Source organism: Elephas maximus, chromosome 15, assembly GCF_024166365.1.
Source record: "Elephas maximus indicus isolate mEleMax1 chromosome 15, mEleMax1 primary haplotype, whole genome shotgun sequence".
Taxonomy (NCBI): Eukaryota; Metazoa; Chordata; class Mammalia; order Proboscidea; family Elephantidae; genus Elephas; species Elephas maximus.
In genome coordinates this window covers 89,691,013-89,717,238 of record NC_064833.1, presented here as the reverse complement: position 1 = coordinate 89,717,238, position 26,226 = coordinate 89,691,013, and positions in this window count along the sequence as shown.

Below are 26,226 nucleotides of genomic sequence, written 5' to 3'. Positions count from 1 at the left end.
CCTCACCTCATGCTCCACATGACAGTGTGGCTGCAGGACTCAGCCTTGAAATTCTGTTTGGGTCACTGTGTCAGACAAAACAGCTCTGAGGCTCAGAAGGGATGGAAGAACGCAGAATGGGACTAAGAAGAGATGATGTGGAGCATGAAGTGAGAGACAGGGAGAGAAGAGGTGATGTGGAGGTCAAGGTGAGGAACAAAGAGAGAATAGGTGGTGTGGAGCACGAGATGAGGAACTGGGAGAGTAGAGTGGTATGGAGCACGAGGGGAGGGAACAGGGAGAGAAGGGGTGATGTAAAGGTCGAGGTGAGAAACAGGGAGAGAAGAGATAATGTGGAGCAGGAGGTGAGGGACAGGAAGAGAAGAGGTGGTGTGGAAGTCAAGGGGAGGCAACAGGGAGAAATGGTGTGGAACAAGAAGTGAGGAACAGGGAGAGAAGAGGTGTCAGGAAACAACAGTGTGAGGCCTGGAGGTAAAGGAAGGATTAGTGACTACAACCATTCCCAAGTTAGCTTCTAAAAAGTTCTAGAAATAAAGTTTTCCTGACACATCTAAAGCAATTCCACTCAGAAATTACTTGGGAATTCAACTCATTTGTTCAACAAACATTGTATTATGTGCTCGTGACCATCCTGGGTCTAGAGAAAACCTCTGCCTAAGACAATCCCAACCTTGATTTCTGCGTGGAGTATCAAGTCTACAAAAATTAAATCACATGCTGGCCATCACAGTGTAGCGAGATAAGCTCTGTGAAAGGGGAAACTTTTTGGAAAATTATTTGCTTATAAAAATAAAGAGACTTTTAAATATTCATATATTTTGGTGTAGTCATTCCATTTCCAAGAATCTGTTCCAGGTTAATAACCGAAACAGTGATGTGCACTAGGTTTTATGTGTAATAAGCTTTAAAATAGTATTATTTATTTAAGTAAAATATTGTAAACAATGGAAAGGTAGCTTGAAGAATGAGGAAATAAGTCATAACACATCCATAGGATAGATGACTGTGCAGCCACCAACGTCTACAGTAACAGCTGACATGATTGTACACTTGCACAGGGTAAGCCTTTGAGATCCATTAACAAAGAGAATCTAGGTTAAACTACCTTACGAGAAAGGTCATATTATTCAGAATTATATTTGCATTTCATTTTACCGAGGACACTGTTAAATGGAGGTGAGTGCAGGTAGCAGCTGGAAGATTGCACCCTAGGCTACATTTGATTATGGAACCAAAATTCTGAACCGCCCCCCTCCCCAAGTCATGCTTGTTAAACAACATCTCACAGTGTGGGGAGATGCTCAAACCTGATGTAAGTGGAAACAGCAGGGCACACAACAATAGGATTCCTGTTGTGTAATGAAACACACACATACACATTGTGTGTGTGTGTGTGTGTGTGTGTAAACAGAAAAGTACCAAAATAATTATCTCTGGATCATAAGTAATTTTTGTTTAGTTTTTGGTGCTTTTCCCCTAAGCTTTCAATAGTATGAATTACTTCCACAATCAGAAAAATAAGCTCAACCAGAATTGCCCCAGAAAAGGAGAGACACCCAGCGTTTCTGAATTTTTGTTTCTGTACCCACATCTATTTGCATGTTAAAGCAGTTTTAAACTCTAAAACAAAACACAGATATCAGTGATTTTATTATCCATGTTACGCTCTGGTTTGGGTGGGCCCACTTCTCCACGCACATTCAAAACATTTCTGAACCTCTTTATCTTCCTCGACAGCCCTGTTTGCTGTTGTTGGATATATTTTAGAAATAAGTATGGAAACTATAAATTATTTCAAAACAATGAATTTATTGCTGATATTTCTATACCTATTTCTTCCTAGTCAAAACTAGATGCTATAGAACCACCCTCTAAATGGCCTTCTAAAACCACATTTTTCCCCTTTAATAATTTGGCAACAAACTTCAGTTCTTCGGAAGTTGTTTTGTTCCCTCAACATATTTTAGAATGTGCAAACAGCCCAGATGATAAAAAAAAATGTTGATAGCTTGAATCACTAAATTAAAAAACAAACAAACCAACCCTCAAAAATTTTACACGTATAAAGTCTTTAGCAAACATCTTTGTTGTGCAGCCTCCAGGCCTGGCTCTGGCTGTGTCCAATTCTGGATGAACATCTCTGATTCTTTTCCCCAAAAAGTGAACACTGTGTCTGCCCTTGTACTGATCTGTCCCCTTCTGGTCTCTGGTCGACCTTATCATGAGTCCTTATGACACCACTCTAGGATGGAAGCAATCATGTTCCTATCAGGGTCTAACAGGCCACAGAGTTCAGCAGGTGACCGGCAAGAGCTTCAAAGAGCTGATGACAAGCATGAAAAAGAAAACCAGAGTGTGTTGACCCTACACCCTCCTGGGACCACGTGGTCCTCCCTCCGGTGCTCATGGAGGGCCAACCGATCTGGCAATCCTTGGCCATGGTGAAAAGTTCACTCTTGGTGCAGACCTCACCAGAGATCATTGCAAGCCAGTATAAGGACTTGATCATTTATGTCCTTGTTCCTCCCAGTTCATGTTTTTAAGGTACACAAAGTAAGTGTATTTCTAAACCCACCTTCCAGAGCTATCTTAAAGGCAACAAATGAACAGGCACACACATGCACTGCACGCACATACACTACACACATGCATGTGTGTACACATACACTGCATGCTCGCCACACACACACGTGCACACATACACATGTACACATACACCCATCACATGTATGCACACAAACGTGCACACATACAGACACAAACTCACATGAACACACCTACATGTGTATGCACAGACACACGCACAGACCTCACATGTTCTTACATTGCAAACTCCAAGTCATATAGGCTTGAACAGTAGCTCCATTTTCTTTGTCCAGGATTGAGATGACTGAGCAAGAATGACTGAGCCAAAATAAATCCAGTTCTCCCACCAGTGCATTGTGAGGTGCAGAGCTAGCATTTTGGATATCGTGTTATTAGGTGATAACCAACACCACACAGGGAACTGTGGCAGAAAGAAATCTACTTGGCTTTGAAAGTTTTCCTTAAAAAAGTTATTTTGATCCAGTATCAGTGCAAGAGGTAGAAAGCCTCCTGTCCTTGACACAGGAAGTAGATAACACCTGTCAGTAGAACTCATACCACCTGCTTGGGCGCCCCAGGGAGCGAGGCTGCAGCTGGCAGCCAGCACCACTCATGGGCCGCAGCGTCAGGCTGTGAGTGCTTCTCAGAGTGGGCAAGATTCTTTTTATCCTGTAGTGTTTTATATACCCCAGACATGTAAATCATCACAGGCTGTGGAATTCCGGCCCCCTCAGGGGATAAGAACAAGGCTATAATGCCAGTCTTCAGAGCCTCGTGCTGTAGAACCCAGCTTCGTGTTTTACAGGCTTAATCTACACAGTGTTCTCCTTCCCCATAAAAAAGAAAAACACAGTGGTAGTCTTAGTGCCTGCTGTCTGTTCTTCAGAGAGAAAAGCAACCCAGCATCTTCACCCTCTGACTCATATAAAAGATTAACTGAAAGGCCAAAAGTTAACAGCTTCAGTTGGATTTCTCCACTCTGTTATATGCTTGTTCTGTGTTATCCCTGGGAAAGCCCTCTATGGGTTGCATAAATGTCAACACTTAATAGATTTTTACCATAAGCACTCTTTTTTATGTTGTTTTTAAAATTTTAGTGAACCCTGGAGTTTGAGGAGGTGCGCAGGCTGGGCATGGGGAGCGCATGCACCCTCAGGTTTACTCCCACCGTGACACCCTGAGAAGACCAGCCATTCACCCCCGAACCCTCTTCTCTTCAGAACTCCTGAGACTAATTCTGAATCTGCTGGTTAACCATCTGAAGCCAACAAGAAAGGGGAAAAGTTGAAATGGAAGGAAATCGACTTAGAGTGACAGAGTGTGGGAAAACCCTGGGGAGAGAGAGGGGACAAACACAGACCGCCATTCGTTAGAGTGCTTCCCCATGGCCACCAGCTGTGTGTCCCTGTCTCCTGAAGCGCGGACTAGAGCCACCAGCACTTTCATCGACACACAGAACAGAGATGTGTCATCATGAAGGCAGCTGCTGCAAACATGAAATTGCCTTCTAAATATAAAATGGACACGTGCGTGAGGATACAGACATACGCGATAGCTTTCTCTCCCCATGACTTTGTGTACATGCTTTGTGTGAATGTGCGCCACATGTGAAGCAGTTTACAGACAAAAGAGCTTTGCTTTCCGAATCAAACATACGGTAGACATGCCAACTCTGAAGGAAAAGAAAAATGAAGAAAACACTTGTCCTGTCATGTTTGTGAAAGGCCCACAGGCTGGTGAGTGCTGCCAGCACAGAGCCAAAGAGTAAGAAAGGTCAGCGCTGGTGAGTCAGAGTCCCTTGAAGGCAGCTTACCTGTGCCAAAGCATCAGCAACATTCCCGAGTCTGGGAGGGAATGGAATGCAAAACGTAAAGTGAGAAACTCCACAGCTTTCCACACTTCCCACATGTCCACTGCCTGATTTCACATTATACACACACCTGTGTGCATACACACAGAAGTCACACTACAAAATCATCCAAGCTCATGAACTCATGAGTGCCCATCACACACAGCCATGCATGTGCCCATATAAGTACACATTTTGCATATAACCATGTATGCACACCCATAAGTACCCATTTCACATATACCCAAATGTGTACCCACATCAATACATATTTCTCAAATACCCATGCACACACACACATATGTACACATTACACACACCCCCAAACACACGCACAAGTGAAAATTTCTCACACACGCAGGTACATACCCACGAGTACACATCTCTCAAACACCCATGCACACACACACATACGTACACATTTCATGCACACCATGCACATATACACAAGTACACATCATACACACACACAACCCTGAAAACACCAGAGGGTCTTTCTGGTTACAGGAAATCCAGCAGAACTTTCACTTTCTACTTCATTACAAAGGGTTTTTCAAGGAGGAGATGAAAGGCGGGCCTGAAGAAAGGCAGAAGGGAAGCTTCAGACTTATCAGCATTCTTTTGAGGCCTTCTTTATCTCTTCTTCTGCCATCTCTGGAGAAGCGCTGTCTCCCTTCCTCCTCAGGACTAACATTACCTTGTCCTCCTGGCAGGTCCCTCCCACCAAGCACAGACCCCTCCCACCAAGCGCAGACCCCTCCCACACCAAGCACAGACCCCTCCCACCAAGCGCAGACCCCTCCCACCAAAAGCAGACCTCACCTTGTTGGCTGTATCCTCTCTCCACCCATCTTCAACCTCTCCTTCTCCCCTGAAGCCTTCCCCTCAATGTGGAAGTGCTTATTGATAGTTGTGACCAGGATGACACCCACCCAAAACCCAGTGCCGTCGAGTCGATTCCGACTCATAGCGACCCTATAGGACAGATGACAGCTACCATTAATTGAATACTTGCTACAGGCCAGGTCCGCAACTAAGCACTCTGCAGGCATTTCTCTCATTTACTCCTGAAATAGATTCTATTTCATTGCCCATTTTAGAAATGAGGAAACTAGTGCTTAGACAGGTTAGGTATCCCACTCCCAGTCACCCACGGCTAGTGTTCCACAGGTCCCAGGCTCCTGGCCTCGGATCCACGCTCTCAGTTATCAGAAGCGTCTTCCATCTCAGACCAAAGGGAGTCTTCCCTTGACTGAGCACACTTTTCTGACCATCTTCCATTACCCTCTCTCAGCAGGCCTCTATTCTCGCTCCTAGGCCCCTAGCCTGTCCCTCCGGTCTTGTGCATCAGCTCCTCCGCCCTCCTTCCCCACTGACTGGGCCACTTCAGCTGGCCTCCTGGAGTCACCTAATCCCTCCTGTTCAGAAGCTGCCATCCCAAAGATACTTTCAGGCCCTCTTCTAGGCCCCACCACCCACGCAGTTCTTCAAGCCTGAACCTGAGTGCTGTCCTCACCTCGTCACCATTCTTCTGACATGCTGGCATCCCTGGGATCCCAGATCGTCCTTTCCCCTCCTTCACCTTTGCATCCCACATCCACTGGTACCAGCCAGTGCCCAGCCCAGCCCCCACCAGTGCCTGCCCTGCAATGACAGCCACTCTGCTGGGTTCCTTGGGTTTTGTTTTGACCCTCTGGTCCTCATGCACACTATCCTAGGAGCAATGGTTGTGCACATAAATTTGAGCACACCACCCCTGCCTATAATAGGCCAACACCCCCTACCTGTCCCCCAGGGACAGTGCCCACATGCCTAGCCCCACCACTGGCACCAGGTGGACTCCAGCCCAGGCCTCGCTGGAGACTCAAGAGGAAATGACAAATTCCCATTTTTTCTTCATTACGGGAATGCATTTTATTGTTTGCTAACATCTTAACTCCTGTGGGCGTATTTTTTCTAATTCCCTCTTTTTTCTGCCTGTAAGGAAATGTTCCCAAGCCTGTAGGGAAGCACACAGGTCGGGGAGTCAGGAGACTGGCTTTCCTCCTAACAGATGCTAGCAATCATGTGACCAGGGCCAGTGAGAGTGTTCCCGGCTCAGCTTTCTTATCTACAAACGAGGAGCTACACAAGATCATTCTGTAAGCTTTATTCCAGGTCCAGATTTAGATGACTAACCAAAGCCACAGAAAACACTATCCCGGCTCCTCAAAGCTAACGTCTTTAAAGGCTCGGCGTCCCTGGCCTGTCCTCCAGCAGGACAGACAACAGAGCCACTTGAGGCTGTGGGGCTGTACATTCCCCAGTGCCTCGTTGGACACTGAAGGATCCCAGAGCCAGAAGAAATCCAGCTGACATTTCCCAAGGAGATAACGGCGGAGGGTGGGATTGCTGGGAGCCTGCAGAGTGGCAGGCACGCAAACATTCTAAAATGTTCCAAGTCAGTAAGAAGATTAAAACATAAAACTCTTGAAAAGTCTATGTAGCAATTCTCTCTTCAAAAGGTCCATTTGGTCAAAATTAGCCCACAATTAAATGGTCCCCTGGCATCATTCAATAGGCTTCAGTTAGGATGAAAAGTACTGTATTAAGTCAATAAACATCTAATTATTGAAGTTTTAAAACTAAAAAAAAGATGTTTTTCCATTCTCTATTATTCACCACCTCCCCCTACTAATGAAACTTCACAGCTGAAGAAGATGTTTAGCCATTTGTCAAGCACCTACAGGCAGGGAGAATGGGCTTTCTTTGCAGTAGCATGTTGTAAAGAATAAAGCCTGGGTTTCATGTCCCTATAACCTGTATTGCTATATATAATTTTTTTAAAAGACTTTCATTATAAAGGCTGAAACAATTTGTCACTTCTGAGATATTAATACTCTACTTCAAGAAGGTGGCCCATATGGTGAAAATACTTCTCTGGGTTTGAACTTTGCAGAAAGATGCCTTGTAGGAAATTTAAAAATAGTATACTTAACAATTCGTCTGTTCACCTGTGATGCTAATGAGCTTCCAGGTCTGCATGCCAATGGACCATCTGCCAGTGATGCACAGAGCAGAGAGGTGGCTGAGAGCAAAACCCTACCGCCAGAGTGCCTGCTTCTTGAAGAGTTTCCATCTTGAACCACAATATATGTGGGTCTTCAGACACCCTAGAAACAGCTGGGAGGAATTATCAGAACAACATCATCATCATCTCATGGCTAGCATTTATACAGCACTGTGGATTAATCCTGTGCTAAGTATTGGATATGTATTTGTTTATTCCCCATCTAAACTTGTGAGGCAAGTAGTTCGATTACTCTCAGTTTAAAGGTGAGGAAACTGAATCTCACAGTTAAAAACCTGCTAGCATTCACTCAGGTGGGAAATGGTAGGTTGGGTTGCAGACCTTGGTAGTAGGCTTTCAGAACGTGAGATTCTCACCGATCTGCTCTCTGCTTGCTCACCTTGACCTATGTGTGGGGTCAATCACAGGAAGCACAGGACCCAGGACTCAGAGGTCTTGGAGGAGGTTTGAAGGAGAGGTGACTTCAGGCTAACTTTAATGAATACCAAGAGTCTCTGAGTGCAAGCGACAGAAACCCAATGCAAACTGGCATAAACAACAGGAGAGATAGATTGGCTTCCAAAGAGGGAACAAAGATGACTCTAAGATGCCATGATCCTTAGTCAGCAATGCTCAAGAAGAGAGACAACCTCGATCCAAAAGCTTGAGCTGATTCCTGGACTGAATGCAGATTGGCCACACTGTGCCTTATGCCCATCCCTGAACTAGTGTTACTAGCTAGATGGACTATGGCCATGGGGCAGGTCTGAGGTGATCTCCCCACACTGGGGGTGTCCCCAAAGGGATGAGGGTGAGGAAGATCAATTCCCCACAGTAAAATTGGAGAACTTTTTCCCAAAAAGCTTTTATCCAAACAATGGTCAGGAAAAATAGCAGTGGTAGTAGTAGCCATAATGATGATGACGATGATGATAACAGTAAGGCCTAGTCTGAAGAAGATTCCTAAGAATGCCTGATAATCTAGGGCTTTTATCAAAATTCCCACCATGATTTTTATTTTTAAGTGTTCTGCATATTTTTGGACTGAAACCCAAAATATGTTAAATAATGACAGCCAAGTTTTACATAATAATGACACTATGTTATTATTTTGTGCTCACAGGTACCTCCAGGACCAAGTACTTTTTCAGCCTCTGAAGGTTTATTGGGAAGCTGCTGTACCATTGAAAGTGCATGTTGCCAAAAGGCACCAAAACAGCCTTTAGGACTGTTTGAAACTGAAGAAACAGGTGTATGCCACAAATTACTGTTTCTACACAGTATTGCATGAGGTGTCTAAAGTTTTGACAGGAAAAATAGAAATTCTTAAAATTTTTGTTTGTTACACATATGTACCAATAGATCCCAGTGGGGACTCTGGGGTATAATTAGTGGTATTTCATATGTACCACTAAACACTTAAGGTAGGCTTGTGGGAGGGAGCAAGAAAAAAAAAATACATGCTACTTACCAAAAATTCAGACAAACTCAATGATTCAACATGCTTTCATTAATGAAAATACGTGGTATCAACAAAAAATTCAAAGCAGAAAATAACTGGAGCCTGAAAAGGTTAAAGTATTATCCGCCCATGCTAATGGCTTTCTGCTGTCCTAAGTGGAAGCATTTCAGAAGCACTAAAATGCACCAATGAATGCTCTATGCAAAGCAGGATCTCAATAAACACTACTGTCGACTTATATATTTAGCAAATAAGATCTACATTGGTCCATTCATTGGATCATAAATTCTTATTATTTTTTTCAAGAGTCAATAAGTGCATACTGACAAGTTAGAGAAAACATGATTGTAAAGCTCAATTATATTGGTATCTAAATTTTGTGACCTTCAAAACTATAGTATGCTGTCCCCTTCCCATATAAGACTTGGGACTTAGTTCCACAACATTGATTGCACGCCTAAAATGTGTATGTGGTAGGTGCTATTGTTGTTTGTCAAGTTGATTCCAGCTCATAGCAACCCTAAAGGACAGAAGAGAACTTCCCCATAGGCCTTCTCCATAAAGGCCGTAATCTTTATGGAAGCAGACTGCCACATCTTTCTCCCACAGTGCAGGTGATGAGTTCAAAGCCCCGAGCTTTTGGTTAGCAGCTGAACACTTACCCAGTCCGCCACCAGGGCTACCAAAATATATTGGACATTAATATTAATATTGGATGATTACAGGGTCCAGCCAGATTCCTGGAAGGTTGAAGTTAGGGCCAATGGTAATGGGACAGATGGAGATGAGGAGACACAAAGAAATACTGATTACAAGATAGCTGCAGGTTTTTCGCTGATTCTGTCTGAAAAAGAAGGTGTGAGAGAATGAGCTGAGGACATCTTCCTGGTTCTGACTTGTATAACTACAGAATCAGAAGACTCACATGGTAGGATAGCAGGAAGGCAAGAGGCTGTGCTCATCACTTTCTGTTGCATCAATACAGCCCTGTGTTCATGTGCATGTTCACTTTGCAGATCTGTACCACAGCTCAGGGCTCACCTAGGACAGGATCTGACATGAATGGACAACCAGACCATCTGCATACATATCCCCACCACTGTCCAGGTTCTCGAAACAGCAAAGGCATCTGGGAGAAGAGTCCTTTACAAAGGTGGAATGAAGATCTAAGCACAAAAGGGCAGAGCAGGGCATTGACCTGGGCTGGGAGACATTAACATACACCCACTCCTCAGTAGAACAGGTGGAATAGAGTCATGGAATACACCAAGGCACCTGACATTGAGCTGTGTAAACAGCAAGCCCTTATGAAGCGGTGGCACACACGATGACTGTGAGAAACCGTATCTAGCTGGGGGCATGCTGAGAGGCACGAGCAATCCAGCCTGAGGGCAGTGATGGGAGGGAACCTGACATAGCAAGGTGTCAGGCAGTCACCCTCGCAACCTACAGCATTGAGACCCTCCAGCTTCACCACAAGGTATATTCAGTGTAGTAAGCAAAAAGCTTCAGGTGTCATGGCAGCCAGTATGCCCTCGGGGACCATATCCCGTTACGTCCCATCAGGGCAAAGGGAAAATTCCCAAGGTGGAGAAGAAAGTGGTCCATATTAGGCCTTGAAGGGGCACTGAAAAGTGAGCCACTGATTGATTGGTTTATTTGGAAAACTTAGAAAATTCTACAGTTGAGATTGGACGGAATTCTTCCTTATTCTTTTGCTCCATAGCCCAAGCCCGGGAGGGAAGCAGGGGCGGTGCGCAATAAATACCTGGTGTTGGGAACTTAATGAACATCCATATGGGCTTGAAGTTAATACTAGATTCAGTCCAGGGGTCAAGTGATATCAAGCAGTCAGGCAAGGGCTCAGGACAAACTTTGGGACTCCTCAGATGCTAACTGACAAAACATGAGAAAGTGAAGTAGGAGACTTAAAGGGATAGAATATGGTCTGTTCCTAATCTGGAGGGAAAAATTCAATAAACATTAAAAGCAGTCATCTTGCAGGCAAATAAATAAGATCAGGTCAGTTTTCCCACTCACATACCCTTATGTATCAATAGAGTTTAAAACAATTCACTACGCAGATTTTATGTTACAAAGACTGATTTAATTCATTAAAATAGGAAAAAAGAGAATATTGATGAATTTTACTGTATACTTTTTTTTTTTTTTTTCAAATTAAGACAGATATATAACATTCTAGCCTGGGGAGAGTCTCAACATCCTTCATCAGGCAGGGTTCTATACTAGTAGAATGAATTCGTTCTTCTCTGAATCAAGAATCCTTTAAAGAATCCTTCAAGCAAACACCCAAAGTTACTAAGGAAACTTGGACCCCAAGTACTTCTGTGCAGGTGTATATATAAACTACAGAAAGCAGCATACAAACCAGTTGGGGTTATGCCTTTCTATTTCTTCCTAGAGACATTTACCTATTGCTGACCTTTTCCTTTTAAAATCTAAAAATAGCTTTGTGGCTTCATTTTTCCCAAAGTCTGCACGATGCAATCCAGAAGCAATGACCCAGAGTAACTAATCTCAACTTTTCAGACTCCAAAGTATATTAGGATTATTTTAAGTAGCAATAAGCAAACCTCAAATTTTATACCAGATTTAGTCACTTATACATCTTTAGCCAAACATTTCGAGCTGAAACTCACATTAAATCAGATTACCTACCAGAAATAGTCATACTCTATAATTTTAGGCAAGCAAAAAATACATCAAAAATGCATTTTGGAATCTGATGATAAACTAGCATGGCTCAATTATTTTGTGCTACTTTATCACCAATAAGTGACTGTTGTGTCCTCACCTTTTGTTTCTTCTAAAACTGTGCACCAAATTAGGGTAGGATTAGAGGCAGTGGAATTGTATAGGGTAAAACCAACTTCCCCTATTTATTCAAATAATCCAAACAAAAACAGATATTTTTCCTTGGTCTGATCTTTTGACATTTTCAACTCTAAAGACCAATTCACTTAAGTTCTATTTACAAGAAAAAATCTAAGATCCAAAAGGATAATAAATAAGACCATACTTGGACTCACAACAGTCCGAACCTGTTGTGCATGGGGTCACCATGATTGGAGGCTGACTCAACAGCAGCTAACAACAGGTCCTAACTGGAAGGTAGTGTCTATCCCTCGAGACTCATGCAGAGGGACATTATGAACCACAGTGCTTTGCAAAAGCTAACAGCAATAAAGGCAGATGGAAATTGAAAAACATCTGAAATGAAAAGCCACAGACTGAGATAAAATATTTCCAATTTACATATATTCTTAAAGCTCAACAATAAGGAAATGAAAAACCAATTAAAAAATGGACAAAAGATCTGAACAGACACATCACCAAAGAAGATATACAGATGTCAGATAAGATTACGCAAAGATGTGCAATATCATTTTTCAAATGGAAAAAGCAAATTAAAACAACAATGAAATATCACTGTTGCTGTTGTCAGGTGCTGTCAAGTTGGTTCCAACTCATAGCAACCCTATGCACAACAGAGCGAAACACTGCCCAGTCCTGCGCCATCCTTACAATCAGTGTTATGCTTCAGACCATTGTGCAGCCACTGTGTCAAGCCACCTCATTGAGGGTCTTCCTCTGTTCCACTGACCCTCTGCTTTACCAAGCATGATGTCCTCCCCCAGGGACTGATCCTTCCTGACAACATGTCCAAAGTATGTAAGACACAGTCTCACCATCCTTGCTTCTAAGGAGAATTCTGGTTGTACTTCTTCCAAGGCAGATTTGTTCGTTCTTTTAGCAGTCCATGGTATATTCAATATTCTTCACCAACACCACAGCTCAAAGGTGTCAAATCTTCTTCAGTCTTCCTTATTCATTGTCCAGCTTTCACATGCATGTGATGGGATTGAAAATACCATGGCTTGGGTCAGGAGCACCTTAGTCCTCAGGGTGACATCTTTGCTTTTCAACTCTTTAAAGAGGTCCTTTGCAGCAGATTTGCCCAATGCAATATGTCTTCTGATTTCTTGACTGCTGCTTCCATGGATGTTGATTGTAGAGCCAAGTAAAATGAAATCCTTGATAACTTCAATCTCTCCTCTGTTTATCATGATGCTGCTTATTGGTCCAGCTGTGAGGATTTTTGTTTTCTTTATGTTGAAGTGTAACCCATACTGAAGGCTGTGATCTTTGATCTTCATCAGCAAGTGCTTCAAGTCCTCTTCACTTTGAGCAAGCAAGGTTGTGTCGTCTGCATAATGCAGGTTGTTAATGAGTCTTCCTCCAATCCTGACACCCCGTCCTTCTACAAATAGTCCAGCTTCTCATATTACTTGCTCAGCATACAGATTGAATAGGTATGGTGAAAGGATACAATCCTGACACACACCTTTCCTGACTTTAAAAAAAAAAAAAACCCATGTAGTATTTCCTTGTTCTGTCTGAACAGCTGTCTCTCAATCTATGTACAGGTTCCTCATGAGCACAATTAAGTGTTCTGGAATTCCCATTCTTCGCAATGTTGTCCATAATTTGTTACGATCCACACGGTTGAATGCCTTTGCATAGTCAATGAAACACAGGTAAACATCCTTCTGGTATTCTCTGCATTCAGCCAGGATCCATCTGACATCAGCAATGATATCCCTGGTTCCATGTCCTCTTCTGAATCCGGCCTGAATTTCTGGCAGTTCCCTGTCAATATACGGTTGCAGCCACTTTTGAATGATCTTCAGCAAAATTTTGCTTGTGTGTGATATTAATGATATTGTTCAATAATTTCTGCATTCAGTTGGATCACCTTTCTTGGGAATAGGCATAAATATGGATCTCTTCCAGTCAGTTGGCCAGGAAGCTATCTTCCATATTGCTTGGCATAGACGAGTGAGCACTTCCAGTGCTGCATCCATTTGTTGAAACATCTCAATTGATATTTCGTCAATACCAGGAGCCGTATTTTTCACCAATGGCTTCAGTGCAGCTTGGACTTCTTCCAGTACAATTAGTTCCTGATCATATACTACCTCTTGAAATGTTTGAACGTCAATTAATTCTTTTTGGTATAATGGCTGTGTACTCCTTCCATCTTTTTCTGATGCTTCCTACATCGTTTAATATTTTCCCCGTAGAATCCTTCACTGTTGCAACTCAAGGCTTGAATTTTTTCTTCAGCTCTTTCAGCTTGAGAAACGCCGAGCGTGTTCTTCCCTTTTGGTTTTCCATCTCCAGCTCTTTGCACATGTCATTATAATACTTTACTTTGTCTTCTCGAGATGCCCTTTGAAACCATCTGTTCAGTTCTTTTACTTCATCAATTCTGCCTTTTGCTTTAGCTGCTCGACGTTCGAGAGCAGGTTTCAGAGTCTCCTCTGACATCCATCTTGGTCTTTTTTTTCTTTCTTGTCTTTTCAATGACCTCTTGCTTTCCTCATGTATGATGTCCTTGATGTCATTCCACAACGCGTCTGGTCTTAGGTCATTAGTGTTCAACACATCAAATCTATTCTTGAGTTGGTCTCTAAATTCAAGTGGGATATACTCAATGTCATATTTTGGCTCTCATGGACTTGCTCTGATTTTCTTCAGTTTCAGCTTGAACTTGCATATGAGGAATTGATGGTGTGTTCCACAGTCGGCCTCTGGCCTTGTTCTGGCTGATGATATTGTGCTTTTCCATCATCTCTTTCCACAGATAAAGTCAATTTGACTCCTGTGTGTCCCGTCTGGCAAGGTCCATGTGTATAGTTGCCATGTATGTTGGTGAAAAAAGGTATTTGCAATGAAGAAGTTGTTGATCTTGCAAAATTCTATCATTCAATCTCTGGCATTGTTTCTATCACCAAGACCACATTTTCTAACTACTGATCCTTCTTCTTTGTTTCCAACTTTTGCATTCCAATCACCAGCAACTACCAATGCATCCTGACTGCATGTTCAATCAATTTCAGACTGCAGAAGCTAATAAAAATCTTTAATTTCTTCATTTTGTCCTTAGTGATTGCAGCATAAATTTGAATAATTTTGAAGTATCACTACATACCTATTAAGTCCAAAGCCAAACCCACTGCCATTAAGTCAGTTCTTACTCATAGTGGCCCTGTACCTATTAAAATGGCTAAAATCCAAAACCCTGACAATGCTAATAAAGAGCAACAGGAAATCTTATTCATTGCTGGTGGGAATGCAAAATAGTACAGCCACTTTGGAAGGCAGTTTAGCAGTTTCTTACAAAGCTAAACATAGTCTACCCATACAATTCAACAATCAAGCTCCTAGGTACTTGCCCAACTGATTTGAAAATTTATGTCCACCAAAAGAAAGAAAAAAAAAAAAAAAAAACCCGGCACATGAATGTTTAGAGAAGATTTATTCACAATCACCAAAAATTGGTAATAACCAAGACGCAAGATGCTCTTCAATAAGCAAACCGATTAAAAAAGAAAAAAAACCCCGTGGTACATCCATACAATGGACTATTATTCAGTGATAAAAAGAAATGACTTATCAAGTCATGAAAAGACATGGAAGAAACAAATTCAAATTGCTAAATGATAGAGGACTAGCTGAAAAGGCCACGTACTATGTTATATCAAATAGATGACGCTCTGGAAAAGGCAAAACTATGGAGACAGTGAAAAGATCAGTGGTTGGCAGACATTAGAGGAAGGGAGACAGTTGAATAGGTGAAGCATAGGTGAATTTTTAGGTGGTGGTACAACTCTGTATGATGCTGTAATAATGAATACATGATCCCATGCATTTATCAAAACCCACTGAACATTATAGAATAAAAAGTGAACATCTATGTATGAAAGTTTATAAATAAAATTATTTAGGAAATTAAGGAATTCCAAGATGGAATGAAGAATTTGAAAAAACTAATCCAATTGTATTACAAATGTATGAGACAACCCACTGAAAGTGGTGGGGGAAGGCACTGACTTAAGTCACTTTAGAAATTGGTGGAGACTATGTTGTTGTTGTTGTTAGGTGCCACTGAGTCAGTTTTGACTCATAGTGACCCTATGTACCACAGAACAAAACTCTGCTTGGTCCTGTGCCATGCTCACAATCATTGTTGACCTTATGTACCACAGAACAAAACACTGCCTGGTCCTGCGCCATGCTCACAATCATTGTTGACCCTATGTACCACAGAATAAAACACTGCCCAGTCCTGTGCCATGCTCACTATAATTGTTATGCTTGAGCCCATTGTTGCAGCCACTCTGTTGATCCATCTCATTGAGGGTCTTCCTCTTTTCCAATGACCCTATACTTTACCAAGTTTGATGTCCTTCTCCAGGGACTGATCCCTCCTGACAACGTGTGCAAAGTATGTAAGACACAGCCTCACACCATCTGACAAACCGACAGACACGTCGGGGGTGAAGACCATAAGCTAAAGTAAAAGAAACTGTACATAAGCACTGCACTCTTGTTGAAATTGTTTCTAATAGGTGTATGAGTTAATTCTGAAACCATTATACATGGATACTGAAATTGAACAACTAAGTAAATGCATGGCCAGTGGTGGGAGCCAGGTTTCTCAAGTTGGAGTAGGAAGTTACAAAAAAAAACAATAAAAGAAAAAAAAACAAAGCCTGTTGCCATGCAGTCCATTCCTACAGTGGGAGGTCAGGGATAAGCAAAAGGAGGCTGGAATGGCCCACATGGTAATGGACGTAAGTGTGACTTCTTGTTTCACTTAATATAGATACAGAAGGCTACATTGAGAAATATTTATAGATATGTGCATATATACGAGTTAGTATACACACATACTTCCTTGCTCTTTCAGTTTAGAGGGCCTAGAAGCAAAGACTCCCCAATAGCAATGAGTATACCTAGTGCCCAGATCTGGGTTTCCAATGTTATTCTTCAATAAAAAGAATCCGGGATCCTAGGAGAAATGGTGATTCCAGGCCTGGTACAAGGGATATACAAGGTGAGCCTGGAGTGTCCTGGAATGCCAAAAGGTATGAAAATGTTCAAAAACAAAACTGATGGAGTATGTCAAAGGGACACAGGAGCCAAGTTAAAGAGCTGGAACCATTTGAGCAACAAATACATGATGCAGTGTTAGACTAAAATCTGAAGAATAAAATAAATTTCCATGTGTCCATACTGATTTAAATCAGTGGTTGAATAAACAAATAAATGGAGGAAGGAAACAAATTCCCTGTGTAGAAAAATGTATGTAGATATCTCACTTTCAAGAAGTGTGGACTGTGCATAGTGACTTCCTTCTAAAGAGGACAGTATGGAAAGGGGAAAAAAACGGGTAACTTTACGGTGGAGAAACCTGATAACACTGCCTCAGCCAGGTGACCAAGGTGAAAATCGACAGTGATAAGCCATGTTGATAATCTGTACCCTTGTTTTGATGTGATGGGAATGGCTCTGTTCCCAAAACCCGTAACACCTGTGAAATCATAGGAAAATACACAAATTCCAAAAGAAGGACATTCTACAAAATACCTGGTCAGTACTACTCAAAAGCTTCAAGGTCATTGTGGTGAAATGAATTGCTTTATATGCCCCATTGCCTTGGTTCTTTGGAAAATCCATCTGAGATATTTTCCCTTAAGCCCTGAGGAATTACCTTTGCCCTAGTTTTCTACCTCAGAGGGTTTGTTACATTTCCTGGGTAAGTTGTAAACAATTTGTGATTTGATACTTTTTGTCTGGTCCTGGGCTGTAGCCTGCCCTGTGATTGGTATGGACCTTGCAGGGATTGGGCGATGGGCTATGTGAATGAAGTGTCTGCAGCCTACTATGCAAATGAATGTCTGTGTCTGTGACCTACTGAGAGGGGATTGGTCAGTTTACGGCCCTGGTGGGAGAGCCACGCCTTGAAATTGACAAAGAGTTCGTATATCTATGCAGCCAACCCCACAGTGGTTTTTCAGACAGAAAGACGCAAGAACAGAAGCAGAGAGAAGAGAGAAGCAGAGAGACAGAAGAGGCAAGGAACTTCCTAAAAGAGCTGAAACATGGGTCAAGGGCTGTAACATTGAAGACAGCGAGAGGCCCAGAAGGGGCCCAGCAGCAGAGTCAGTGGTAACTGATGGCAGGGCCAAGAGAAGCCTGTCCTCAGGGAGTTGAGGAGAACTTGTCCTCAGGGGGATGAGAGGAAGCCTGTCCTCCGGGGGCTGAGAAGAGGCCTGCATGGCTGAGAGGAGCTGAGAGAGCTGTCCTGCACTGAGGAATGGAGATTTTTGCCTACATGCTTCTTGGTCCTGATCCTGAGTTTAGCCCATTGATCCTGATCCCAAGATGTACCCTGTCACTTAATAAGCCATTTAACTGTAAATATGGTCTGTGAGTTCTATGTGACCATAGCGAAGGATTAGCAAACCCAGAAGAGAAATAGAGAGTGCCATGGGAGGGACAGGTGATATCAGAATTGGTAGAGAAGTTGGAGAGTGGAGGTATGTCTGACCTCCACGTTATGGAAATCAGCTTTGGGCTGATCCTGGTCATTATCCCCGATGAAGTTAGACAGGTTTTGACACTACTACTACTACTACTACTACTACTACTACTACTACTACTACTACTACTACTACTACTACTACTACTACTACTAGAACCTTACAGTCATCAAAAACAAGAACAGTATGAGAACCTCCCAGCCAAGAGGAGTCTAAGGAAGCAGGGTAACTAAATGTCACGTGGGATCCTTCGACAATAGGTAAAAATTAAGGGAATCTGAATAATATGTGGACCTTAATAATAACGAGTCAATAGTATGTGCCTTTGTTTTGATGTGGTGAGAATGGCTCTATGCCAAAAACAACTAACATACCACACTAATGTAAGATACTAATAATAAGAGACACTGGGTTCAGAGGATATGGAGACTTTGTACGATCTCTGCAATTTGTGCTCAGCTACTATCCTAAAGGTTGGCAGCTTGAATCTACCCAGTAGTATTGCAGAAGAAAGTCCTGTCAATGACTTATGAAAGGTCACAACCATTGAAACCCTATGAAGTACTGTTTTACTCTGATACACACAGGGTCACCATGGAAAAATGGCTGACCCACTAGCTTCAGTGAAGCTTTCAAAAGCCTACATCCCCAAATAGCATCATAACAAGACCTTCCTGAAGGGAACCTGAGCCAACACCACCCAGGTAAGCTGCTTCTGGGCTCCTGACCCTTAGGAATAGTGAGGTAATCCAACGTTGTTGTAAACCACTACATAGTAGGGAAATTTGTTAGGCAGTGATAGATGACTCATACATGATGTTGCATGCAAAGAAATGGCTTGCTAACTTAGACAGGAATTGATCAGGTATCTCTGCTGAGCCTGACCACTTTCCACCACCTACATAGAAAACCCAAAGGAATCGTCATTATATCTAAAGATAACTGGAACAGCAGGTAGTTAAGGGCAGTTGGTCAGCATATAGTTGTTATTTTTTTAAGAATTTGAAAGTAAAAAAAGCAGCTTCCATGACTAAAAGAGAATCAGTAAACATAACACGTATATGTGTTTTATCAAAGCTTACACTGAATGTTTTAAAAATAACCCTGTGAAAAAGCTAAATAAACATAGAATGGTAGTGGCTGAAGATTAATGCCGAGAGGCCATTGCCACGTGGAATGCCTGGACGCACAATGGGCCTGTCTTCTCAGGCATGTCTCGTTGGTAACACTTTAGATGAAGACACAAAACAGGCCATCAGATATACACATGACACAACCTAAATTAGTACTGAATGATCTGTACGGATGGGGATAATATGTAGGAAGCCAGAATGCTTAAAATTAGTAAGAATTAATGAAAATTCCACATCCAAGTTAAAAAAAAAAAAAACATGTAAATATAAGTTTAGGAAAAGATTAATGTGGAAAAAATGCCACATTTTGAACCAGCACCATGATGGGGTTTTTCTAACCAAAAAACCAAAACCAAACCCAGTGCTAATAAAAACCTTTCATCGGAATAACAGAAAAGAGAGGCAAGGATGGGTCCACTCAACTTGAGGAGATCAAAGCTCAGCCATGGGCTGTGCCGTTTCTAACTGAGCTACTCTCCAGAGGTTCTGACCAGTTCAACAGAGGCTTGGCAAGGGTAACCACACATTAAGAAATCACAAGAGCATGCAAGATAGGAGGAAGAGACAGAGCAAGAGAGGTATACATAAACAACAGCAAAAGTCAGAACCCTTTCAGGTATCTGAATGTCCTGAGCAGATCTTGAGTGCTGCTCTTAAAGAACTAAGCTAGGAATAATGAACAAGCATGATTTTGAAGGATTTTACTTGAATATGCAATGATTCAACAGTGAAATTAGCTGCCTGGAAAGCTAAGGAGTGGGGAGCAAATCCTGTGCAGTGCAGTGGGTGGGAAACCAAGCTTGGGAGCAGCCTGGATGAGGTTAAGTCACAACTCCCTGAGGCTGATGACTCTAGACAAGTCACTGCACCCCTCAGAAACTTTAATTTATCTGTAACATGGAAATACTACTACTAGCAATACATCATAATGCTTTGGAGAGAATTAAATGTGATGATACTTGGAAAGCACATAAAAACAACCCAAAAACCCATTCCTGTCAAATCAATTCCAACTCATAGCAACTCCCTAGGACAGAGTAGAACTGCCCCGTAGAGTTTCCAAGCAGTGCCTGGTGGATTCGAACTTCCAACCTTTTGGTTAGCAGCCATAGCACTTAACCACTATGCCACCACGGTTTCTGTATTATATATAGTATGCTGTTAATGAGTATGTTGTTGTTGTTGTTAGGTGCCGTTGAGTCAGTTCCGACTCATAGCTACCCTATGTACAACAGAACGAAACACTGCCCAGTTCTGTGCCATCCTTACAATCGTTGTTATGCTTGAGCCCATTGTTGCAGCCACCATGTCAATCCACCTTGTTGAATGAAGGTCTTCCTCTTTTCCACTAACCCTGTACTCTGCCAAGCATGGTGCCCTTCTCCAGGGACTGATCCCTCCTGACACTCTGCCAAGCATGGTGCCCTTCTCCAGGGACTGATCCCTCCTGACAACATGGCCACAGTATGTAAGACTCAGTCTTGCCATCCTTGCTTCTAAGTATAAACTAGTTAAATTTACTGTTTTTTGAATATCATGATAAAGAACCTATGGTAAAGTAGGTTAATTAAAAACAGATATAAGACAGATATTAGAAAAATTATTATCCTATCACCAAAAATGTTCAAGTAAGAGGCCCATAACCTATCAACAATTGTGAAGAAAGATGCTAACATTCAAAAGGAGTTGGACTATCCCCATGGCTCACAACCTTGGCTGCACATTAGAACCATCTGGGGACTTTAAAATTCCCTGTGCCCAGGCCATACCCCCATTAATTAAATCAAATTCTCTCAGTAGCAAGGTGAAATTGTGAAGCCATGTCTTATGAGACACAGTTAAAGATGGTAGGTAGGGTTAGGTTCAGGTCAGTGTTAATACTTTGAACAGCTCTCCACATGAACCCCCTATGCAGCCAAGTGTCAGTACACTAGATTCCATCATTTCCAAGGTCTCTCCACCCAGAATTGTGTAGTTCAATATCTGGATACTGACTCATTGTTCCATCAGTCCACCCATCCTGTATCTTATTCTGTAAGGTGCAATAGAGGCAATTTTCCTGAGTGTAAATCTGGGCTCTCCATTTATGAGTTGTGTGTGCAAGTCATTCAGCCTCACTGCACTCTGTCCTCCTCTGTAAAATAAAAATAAAAACCCATTGCCATTGAGTCGATACTGACTCATAACCGACTCATAGCAACCCTACAGGACATAGTAGAACTGCCCCATAGGGTTTCCAAGGAGCTGCTGGAGGATTCCAACTGCCGATCTTTTGTAAAACAGGTGTAGTAATATCTACTGAATAAACAGAAAAATGCTTGTGTGGTCCTATATATAATATCTTGCCATCGAGTCGATTCTAACTCATAGCAACCGTATAGAACACTATGGAATCGCCCCATATGGTTTCCAAGCAGACTGCCACATCTTTCTCCCATGGAGCAGCTGGTGGGCTCACACCACCAACACTTTGGTTAGCAGCCAAGTACCTAACCACTCCTTAATATCTGCTACTGTAGGTATTAAATAAATAGGACACTAGTATTAGTCCCTGGATGGTACAGTTAATGTGCTCAGTTACCAACTAAAAGCATGGAGGTTCAAGTCCACCCAGAGGCACCTCGAAAGAAAGGCCTGGTGATCTACTTCTAAAAAATCAGCCATTGAAAACCTTATGGAGCACAGTTCTACTGTTACACCCATGGGGTTGCCACGAGTCAGAACTTACTCAACAACTACTTGTTTTTTATTATTATTAGTGCAGACATTAAAGGTCAGAGACTAAATAATTTTGAAGAGCACCTATATGAATACAATTCATACAGAAAAAGAAATAGAAGTTATTTTAGTAATTCACATAATAATTTTATTTTAAAATGGACACATCTATTAGATTAGTTTCTACACCTTTAATGAGAAACAGAATATATATTGTCATTAAGAAAATTCTATAAATGTTAAACACCATTTTCTATAATTAAGCAATTTCAATTAATACAATCAGAATGGAATGCCAAAGAGTATTTAGAAAAAAGTGGACATAAGTCTTCATTCTAAAAACTTCACACATTGAATCCAGGAAAATTTTTAAGTGCAATTTAAAAAGATAAGAACAACACCAAAAGCATGATTCATAAGAGAAAAATCAATAAAGACTTTTGATCCATGAAAGACATTATTAAGAGAGTTAAATATAAACCACAGGCTAGGAAAAAATATTTACAAATCAAATACCTGACAAAAGACTCATATTCAGATTTATAAAGTACACATAAAACTCAACAATAAGAAAACAAACAACCCAATAAAAAAGGTGCAAAAAATCTGAGCAGACAATTCATCAAAGATTCATCCATGGCAAACAGCATATATAAAGATGCTAAACATCAGTTTTCATTCAAGAAATTCAAGTTAAAACCATAATTATATCACTGCATACCTACTGGAAGGGCTAAAATGCAAAAAACTAATCATATCAAAAGTTGAAGAGGATGCAGACCAAAAACAACTATCATTCATTGCTGGTGAGAATGCAAGCTAGTACAGTCAATTTAAAAGACAGTTTGGCAGTTTTTTATAAAGCTAAACTTGCCATACAGCCCAGCAATCCCACCTAGGTATTTACCCAACTGAATTAAAAAGTCCATGTTTACAAAAACAAATTCCACAAAGTTTATAGAAGCTTTATTCATAATTTCAAAAATTATGAATAGAAACAAACAAGATCGGATGAACAGACTCAGTACAATAAAGCAATGGAATATCATTCAAGAATAAAAAGAACTATCAAGCCGTGAAAAGACAAGAATAAACCTTAGGGCGGAGCCAAGATGGCAGAATACACAGACGCTTCCAGCAAGCCCTCTTTACAACAAAGAAGTGAAAAAAGAAGTAAAACGAGTATGTTTATGTTTGTTTAGGCGCCCTGAGCATCAAAGGCAAACTTAGGAAACAAACTGAGGGGCAGGAAGAGGAAGAGATGGCTCAGAAGCGGAGAGGAGTTACTAGACCTGAAACGTGGGGCCCTCAGGCACCATTCCCAGAGCAGCAATGGCAGGCTGGTACTAACGTTCAGCTGCAGTTTCCTCAGGGAGAAGCAGCCAGCCACACAGACTACTCAAACCTCCGGAACTAGAGAAGAACAGCGCTCTCAGCAAAAGCTAAGTACTTGCATATGTTTTACGGTCCCCCCCGCCACCCCCAAGCCAGCTTCAGCAGCTGAATTCCCTGGGCCAGGGATAGGCCCTGGAAACCCTGGTGGTGTAGTGGTTAAGTGCTACGAGTGCTAACCAAGACGTCGGCAGTTCAAATCCACCAGGCGCTCCTTGGAAACTCTACAGGGCAGTTCTACTCTGTCCTATAGGATCACTATGAGTCGAAATCAACTCGACGGCAGTGGGTTTAGTTTTTTTTTTTTTTTTTTTGGAGATAGGCCCTGTTGAGCACCTACAGCCATCCTCCCAGCCTTGGAGAAGGAAAAAAAAATGCAATTGCGGGAAAAGATAATTTGCCAGCTCCACTAACAAGGGGAGCTCAGGGCAGAAGTGGCTCCTATCAAGGCATAAACGGTCTGTGGACTTTGGGTACATTTCCCCTCTGCAATGGACCTGTGTGGGCCTATTTCAGGAGAACAGGCCCTTGTTGGCAGACTCCACCTGTTTCACCTGTGCAGTGGAGAGGTGGGTGTTTGATGTTTGACATTGCTTTGTCTATTAAACAAAGTCCTCACCTACCCACATCAGGGGCCTAAGGACTGGTAGCTCCACTGAGGTCACCCAGCCACCCGTGACAGGGGTCCAAGGATAACTGGTAACTCCCAGTCCTTACAACCAAAAACACTGTGTGCCCATGGTCCATCTGCAGAACCCACCCACCTGTACACTCTAGAGATCAGGGACACACTTTCCTGAGAAACATGTGGGGGATAATTCTCAGCCCCCTGCCTTGTTCAGTGTAATGCCCTGCTGCAACCAGATACTGGTACCTAAACCAATTGCCGCTGCCCCTCTAAGACTGTAGGACAGAGCCTATACCACACACTTGGTGATCAGCTACCTGGACACCTGAGCTGAATTCATACAAGAAAAGTGAATGGACTCCTAGACTGACATACCTGATAACAGCTCTAGCCATCTGGTGACAGGACATCAGAGCTCCAAAGGTGAAAATAATCAAACTAGCTCACTCAAGCAACCCATTTGAGCATATCAAAACAAAACAAACCAAGAAGCTACAACATAGTAAACAAGCATAAAATAAACTAATACAAGAACTTATACATGGCTCGGAGACAATAGTCAATATCGAGTCACATGAAGGAACAGACCATGATTGCCCCAACAAGCTCTCAAAACAAAGAATCAAGGGATCTTCTAGATGAAACTGCATTCCTGGAATCACCAGAGGGAGAACACAAAAGATTAATATATAGAACTCTTCAAGACATCAGGAAAGAAATGAGGCAATATGCAGAACAAGCCAAGGAACACACAGATAAAAGCACTGAAGAAATTAAAAAGATTATTCAGGAACATAATGAAAAATTTAAAAAGCTGGAAAAATCCATTGACAGAGAGCAACCAAAAATTGAGAAGATTAACAATAAAATTACAGAAGAAGAAAACACAATAGAAAGTCAAAGGAGCAGAATTGAGCAAGTGGAAGGCAGAATTTCTGAACTTGAAGATAAAGCACTTAGCACCAATATATTTGAAGGAAAATCAGATAAAAGAATTTAAAAAAATGAGAAAACATTCAGAATCACGTGGGACTCTATCAAGAGAAATAACTACGAGTGACTAGAGTACCAGAACAAGGAAGGAATACAGAAAATACAGAGGGAATTGTTGAAGATTTGTTGGCAGAAAACTTCCCTGATATTGTCAATTATGAGAAGATATCTATCCAAGATGCTCATCAAACTCCACACAAGGTAGATGTTAAAAGAAAGTCACCAAGACATATTATAATCAAACTTGCCAAAATCAAAGATAAAGAAAGAATTTTAAGAGCAGCTAGGGATAAACAAAAAGTCACCTACACAGGAGAGCAAATAAGAATAAGCTCGGACTTTTACTCAGCAGAAACCATCCAGGCAAGAAGGCAATGGGATGACTTATATAAAGCATTGAAGGAAAAAAATTTCCAGCCAAGAATCATATACCCAGCAAAACTGTCTCTTAAATATAAAGGTGAAATTAGGACATTTCCAGATAACCAGAAGTTTAGGGAATTCGTAAAAAACCAAGCCAAAACTACAAGAAATACTGAAAGGAGGTCTTTGGTTAGAAAATGAATAATATCAGGTATCAACCCAAGACTAGAATACTGGGCAGAGCAATCAGAAGTCAACCCAGAGAGGGAAATCAAAAAAAAAAAAAAAAAAGCAAGAAAAAAAATTGCTCAAAACAGGGTAATAGCAATGTTATTATGTAAAAGAAGAAAACATTAAAATAATAAAAAGGGACTAAGAAATTTAATCATAGATCTTCCATACAGAGAGGAAGATAAGGCGATACAAAGAAATAAAAGTTAGATTTAAATTTAGAAAGATAGGCGTAAATGATGAGGTAACCACAAAGGAGACAAACTATCTTACACGTCAAAATGAAATACAAGAAAAAATAGACACTCAGCAGAAACAAAATCAACAACAACTAATATCAGGGAAGGACAATATATAATCTACTCAGCACATAAGAGTAGGTGGAAAAAAGAAACTGTCAACAACACAC